Source organism: Petromyzon marinus, unplaced genomic scaffold (genome assembly GCF_048934315.1).
Source record: "Petromyzon marinus isolate PM22_M1 ecotype Great Lakes invasive population unplaced genomic scaffold, UKy_Petmar_22M1.pri1.0 PM_Scaffold_376, whole genome shotgun sequence".
In the NCBI taxonomy this organism is placed as follows: Eukaryota; Metazoa; Chordata; class Hyperoartia; order Petromyzontiformes; family Petromyzontidae; genus Petromyzon; species Petromyzon marinus.
The window spans coordinates 67,549-74,626 of NW_027423364.1; positions in this window are offsets into that span (position 1 = coordinate 67,549).

A 7,078-nucleotide genomic window follows, 5' to 3' on the forward strand; every position below is an offset into this window, starting at 1 on the left:
GTAAACTATAGGGGTCCCATGGTAATCTATAGGGGTCTCACTTTCCATGGTAAACTATAGGGGTCTCACTCCCCATGGTAATCTATAGGGTCTCACTCTTTATGGTAATCTATAGGGGTCTCACTGTTTATGGTAATCTATAGGGGTCTCACTTTCCATGGTAAACTATAGGGGTCTCACTCCCCATGGTAATCTATAGGGTCTCACTCACCATGGTAATCTATAGGGGTCTCACTCCCCATGGTAATCTATAGGGGTCTCACTGTTTATGGTAATCTATAGGGGTCTCACTGCCCATGGTAAACTATAGGGTCTCACTCACCATGGTAATCTATAGGGGTCTCACTCTGCATGGTAATCTATAGGGGTCCCATGGTAAACTATAGGGGTCTCACTCTTTATGGTAATCTATAGGGGTCTCACTCCCCATGATAATCTATAGGGGTCTCACTCCCCATGATAATCTATAGGGGTCTCACTCCCCATAGTAAACTATAGGGGTCTCACTCACCATGGTAAACTATAGGGGTCTCACTCACCATGGTAATCTATAGGGGTCTCACTCACCATGGTAATCTATAGGGTCTCACTCACCATGGTAAACTATAGGGGTCTCACTCACCATGGTAATCTATAGGGGTCTCACTCCCCATGGTAATCTATAGGGGTCTCACTCACCATGGTAATCTATAGGGGTCTCACTGCCCATGGTAATCTATAGGGGTCCCATGGTAATCTATAGGGTCTCACTCACCATGCTAAACTATAGGGGTCTCACTCCCTATGGTAAACTATAGGGGTCTCACTCTTCATGGTAAACTATAGGGGTCTCACTCCCTATGGTAAACTATAGGGGTCTCACTCTTCATGGTAAACTATAGGGGTCTCACTCACCATGCTAAACTATAGGGGTCTCACTCCCTATGGTAAACTATAGGGGTCTCACTCTTCATGGTAAACTATAGGGGTCTCACTCACCATGGTAAACTATAGGGGTCTCACTCCCTATGGTAAACTATAGGGGTCTCACTCTTCATGGTAATCTATAGGGGTCTCACTCACCATGGTAATCTATAGGGTCTCACTGCCCATGGTAATCTATAGGGGTCTCACTGCCCATGGTAATCTATAGGGGTCTCACTCCCCATGGTAATCTATAGGGGTCTCACTCCCCATGGCAAACTATAGGGGTCTCACTCCTCATGGTAATCTATAGGGGTCTCACTCTTCATGGTAATCTATAGGGGTCTCACTGCCCATAGTAATCTATAGGGGTCCCATGGTAATCTATATGGGTCTCACTCCCCATGGTAATCTATAGGGGTCTCACTCCCTATTGTAATCTATAGGGGTCTCACTCACCATGGTAATCTATGGGGTCTCACTGCCCATGGTAATCTATAGGGGTCTCACTCACCATGGTAATCTATAGGGGTCTCACTCACCATGGTAATCTATAGGGGTCTCACTCCCATGGTAATCTATAGGGGTCTCACTCTTCATGGCAAACTATAGGGGTCTCACTGCCCATGGTAAACTATAGGGGTCTCACTCACCATGGTAATCTATAGGGGTCTCACTCACCATGGTAATCTATTGGGGTCTCACTCACCATGGTAAACTATAGGGGTCTCACTCACCATGGTAAACTATAGGGGTCTCACTCCCTATGGTAAACTATAGGGGTCTCACTCACCATGGTAATCTATAGGGGTCTCACTCCCTATGGTAATCTATAGGGGTCTCACTCCCCATGGTAATCTATAGGGGTCTCACTGCCCATGGTAATCTATAGGGGTCTCACTGCCCATGGTAATCTATAGGGGTCTCACTCTTTATGGTAAACTATAGGGGTCTCACTCTTTACGGTAATCTATAGGGGTCTCACTCTTTATGGTAATCTATAGGGGTCTCACTCTTTATGGTAATCTATAGGGGTCTCACTCTTTATGGTAATCTATAGGGGTCTCACTCTTTATGGTAATCTATAGGGGTCTCACTCTTTATGGTAATCTATAGGGGTCTCACTCTTTATGGTAAACTATAGGGGTCTCACTCTTCATGGTAAACTATAGGGGTCTCACTCAACATGGTAATCTATAGGGGTCTCACTCTTCATGGTAATCTATAGGGGTCTCACTTTCCATGGTAAACTATAGGGGTCTCACTGCCCATGGTAAACTATAAGGGTCTCACTCACCATGGTAATCTATAGGGGTCTCACTGCCCATTGTAATCTATAGGGGTCTCACTCCCCATAGTAAACTATAGGGGTCTCACTGCCCATGGTAAACTATAGGGGTCTAACTCTACATGGTAAACTATAGGGGTCTCACTCCCCATGGTAATCTATAGGGGTCTCACTCACCATGGTAAACTATAGGGTCTCACTGCCCATGGTAAACTATAGGGGTCTCAGTCCTCATGGTAATCTATAGGGGTCTCACTGCCCATGGTAAACTATAGGGGTCTCACTCACCATGGTAAACTATAGGGGTCTCACTGCCCATGGTAAACTATAGGGGTCCCACTCTTCATGGTAATCTATAGGGGCCTCACTCACCATGGTAAACTATAGGGGTCTCACTGCCCATGGTAAACTATAGGGGTCTCACTCACCATGGTAATCTATAGGGGTCTCACTCCCCATGGTAATCTATAGGGGTCTCACTCACCATGGTAATCTATAGGGGTCTCACTCCTCATGGTAATCTATAGGGGTCTCACTCCCCATGGTAATCTATAGGGGTCTCACTCCCTATGGTAAACTATAGGGGTCTCACTGCCCATGGTAAACTATAGGGGTCTCACTCCCTATGGTAAACTATAGGGGTCTCACTACCCATGTTAATCTATAGGGGTCTCACTCACCATGGTAAACTATAGGGGTCTCACTCACCATGGTAATCTATAGGGGTCCCACTGCCCATGGTAAACTATAGGGGTCTCACTCACCATGGTAATCTATAGGGGTCTCACTGCCCATGGTAAACTATAGGGGTCTCACTGCCCATTGTAATCTATAGGGGTCTCACTCCCTATGGTAATCTATGGGGGTCTCACTCCCCATGGTAAACTATAGGGGTCTCACTCACCATGGTAATCTATAGGGGTCTCACTCCCTATGGTAATCTATAGGGGTCTCACTCCCTATGGTAATCTATAGGGGTCTCACTCCCATGGTAATCTATAGGGGTCCCATGGTAATCTATAGGGGTCTCACTCACCATGGTAATCTATAGGGGTCTCACTCCCTATGGTAATCTATAGGGGTCTCACTCACCATGGTAAACTATAGGGGTCTCACTCTACATGGTAAACTATAGGGGTCTCGCTGCCCATGGTAATCTATAGGGGTCTCACTCCCCATAGTAAACTATAGGGGTCCCATGGTAATCTATAGGGGTCTCACTTTCCATGGTAAACTATAGGGGTCTCACTCCCCATGGTAATCTATAGGGTCTCACTCTTTATGGTAATCTATAGGGGTCTCACTGTTTATGGTAATCTATAGGGGTCTCACTTTCCATGGTAAACTATAGGGGTCTCACTCCCCATGGTAATCTATAGGGTCTCACTCACCATGGTAATCTATAGGGGTCTCACTCCCCATGGTAATCTATAGGGGTCTCACTGTTTATGGTAATCTATAGGGGTCTCACTGCCCATGGTAAACTATAGGGTCTCACTCACCATGGTAATCTATAGGGGTCTCACTCTGCATGGTAATCTATAGGGGTCCCATGGTAAACTATAGGGGTCTCACTCTTTATGGTAATCTATAGGGGTCTCACTCCCCATGATAATCTATAGGGGTCTCACTCCCCATGATAATCTATAGGGGTCTCACTCCCCATAGTAAACTATAGGGGTCTCACTCACCATGGTAAACTATAGGGGTCTCACTCACCATGGTAATCTATAGGGGTCTCACTCACCATGGTAATCTATAGGGTCTCACTCACCATGGTAAACTATAGGGGTCTCACTCACCATGGTAATCTATAGGGGTCTCACTCCCCATGGTAATCTATAGGGGTCTCACTCACCATGGTAATCTATAGGGGTCTCACTGCCCATGGTAATCTATAGGGGTCCCATGGTAATCTATAGGGTCTCACTCACCATGCTAAACTATAGGGGTCTCACTCCCTATGGTAAACTATAGGGGTCTCACTCTTCATGGTAAACTATAGGGGTCTCACTCCCTATGGTAAACTATAGGGGTCTCACTCTTCATGGTAAACTATAGGGGTCTCACTCACCATGCTAAACTATAGGGGTCTCACTCCCTATGGTAAACTATAGGGGTCTCACTCTTCATGGTAAACTATAGGGGTCTCACTCACCATGGTAAACTATAGGGGTCTCACTCCCTATGGTAAACTATAGGGGTCTCACTCTTCATGGTAATCTATAGGGGTCTCACTCACCATGGTAATCTATAGGGTCTCACTGCCCATGGTAATCTATAGGGGTCTCACTGCCCATGGTAATCTATAGGGGTCTCACTCCCCATGGTAATCTATAGGGGTCTCACTCCCCATGGCAAACTATAGGGGTCTCACTCCTCATGGTAATCTATAGGGGTCTCACTCTTCATGGTAATCTATAGGGGTCTCACTGCCCATAGTAATCTATAGGGGTCCCATGGTAATCTATATGGGTCTCACTCCCCATGGTAATCTATAGGGGTCTCACTCCCTATTGTAATCTATAGGGGTCTCACTCACCATGGTAATCTATGGGGTCTCACTGCCCATGGTAATCTATAGGGGTCTCACTCCCATGGTAAACTATAGGGGTCTCACTCCCTATGGTAATCTATAGGGGTCTCACTCTTTATGGTAAACTATAGGGGTCTCACTCTTCATGGTAATCTATAGGGGTCCCATGGTAAACTATAGGGGTCTCACTGCCCATGGTAATCTATAGGGGTCTCACTCCCCATGGTAATCTATAGGGGTCTCACTCTTCATGGTAAACTATAGGGTCTCACTACCCATGGTAAACTATAGGGTCCCACTGCCCATGGTAATCTATAGGGGTCCCACTGCCCATGGTAAACTATAGGGTCCCACTGCCCATGGTAATCTATACGGGTCTCACTGCCCATGGTAAACTATAGGGGTCTCACTCCCCATAGTAAACTATAGGGGTCTCACTCTTTATGGTAATCTATAGGGGTCTCACTCTTCATGGTAATCTATAGGGGTCCCATGGTAATCTATAGGGTCTCACTCCCCATGGTAATCTATAGGGGTCTCACTCTTTATGGTAATCTATAGGGGTCTCACTCTTCATGGTAATCTATAGGGGTCCCATGGTAATCTATAGGGGTCTCACTCTTCATGGTAATCTATAGGGGTCTCACTCACCATGGTAAACTATAGGGGTCTCACTCTTTATGGTAATCTATAGGGGTCTCACTCTTCATGGTAATCTATAGGGGTCTCACTCACCATGGTAAACTATAGGGGTCTCACTCACCATGGTAAACTATAGGGGTCTCACTGCCCATGGTAATCTATAGGGGTCTCACTGCCCATGGTAATCTATAGGGTCTCACTCCTCATGGTAAACTATAGGGGTCTCACTCCCATGGTAATCTATAGGGGTCCCATGGTAATCTATAGGGGTCTCACTCACCATGGTAATCTATAGGGGTCTCACTCCCCATGGTAATCTATAGGGGTCTCACTCACCATGGTAATCTATAGGGTCCCACTCTACATGGTAATCTATAGGGGTCTCGCTGCCCATGGTAATCTATAGGGGTCTCACTCCCCATAGTAAACTATAGGGGTCCCATGGTAATCTATAGGGGTCTCACTTTCCATGGTAAACTATAGGGGTCTCACTCCCCATGGTAATCTATAGGGTCTCACTCTTTATGGTAATCTATAGGGGTCTCACTGTTTATGGTAATCTATAGGGGTCTCACTTTCCATGGTAAACTATAGGGGTCTCACTCCCCATGGTAATCTATAGGGTCTCACTCACCATGGTAATCTATAGGGGTCTCACTCCCCATGGTAATCTATAGGGGTCTCACTGTTTATGGTAATCTATAGGGGTCTCACTGCCCATGGTAAACTATAGGGTCTCACTCACCATGGTAATCTATAGGGGTCTCACTCTGCATGGTAATCTATAGGGGTCCCATGGTAAACTATAGGGGTCTCACTCTTTATGGTAATCTATAGGGGTCTCACTCCCCATGATAATCTATAGGGGTCTCACTCCCCATGATAATCTATAGGGGTCTCACTCCCCATAGTAAACTATAGGGGTCTCACTCACCATGGTAAACTATAGGGGTCTCACTCACCATGGTAATCTATAGGGGTCTCACTCACCATGGTAATCTATAGGGTCTCACTCACCATGGTAAACTATAGGGGTCTCACTCACCATGGTAATCTATAGGGGTCTCACTCCCCATGGTAATCTATAGGGGTCTCACTCACCATGGTAATCTATAGGGGTCTCACTGCCCATGGTAATCTATAGGGGTCCCATGGTAATCTATAGGGTCTCACTCACCATGCTAAACTATAGGGGTCTCACTCCCTATGGTAAACTATAGGGGTCTCACTCTTCATGGTAAACTATAGGGGTCTCACTCCCTATGGTAAACTATAGGGGTCTCACTCTTCATGGTAAACTATAGGGGTCTCACTCACCATGCTAAACTATAGGGGTCTCACTCCCTATGGTAAACTATAGGGGTCTCACTCTTCATGGTAAACTATAGGGGTCTCACTCACCATGGTAAACTATAGGGGTCTCACTCCCTATGGTAAACTATAGGGGTCTCACTCTTCATGGTAATCTATAGGGGTCTCACTCACCATGGTAATCTATAGGGTCTCACTGCCCATGGTAATCTATAGGGGTCTCACTGCCCATGGTAATCTATAGGGGTCTCACTCCCCATGGTAATCTATAGGGGTCTCACTCCCCATGGCAAACTATAGGGGTCTCACTCCTCATGGTAATCTATAGGGGTCTCACTCTTCATGGTAATCTATAGGGGTCTCACTGCCCATAGTAATCTATAGGGGTCCCATGGTAA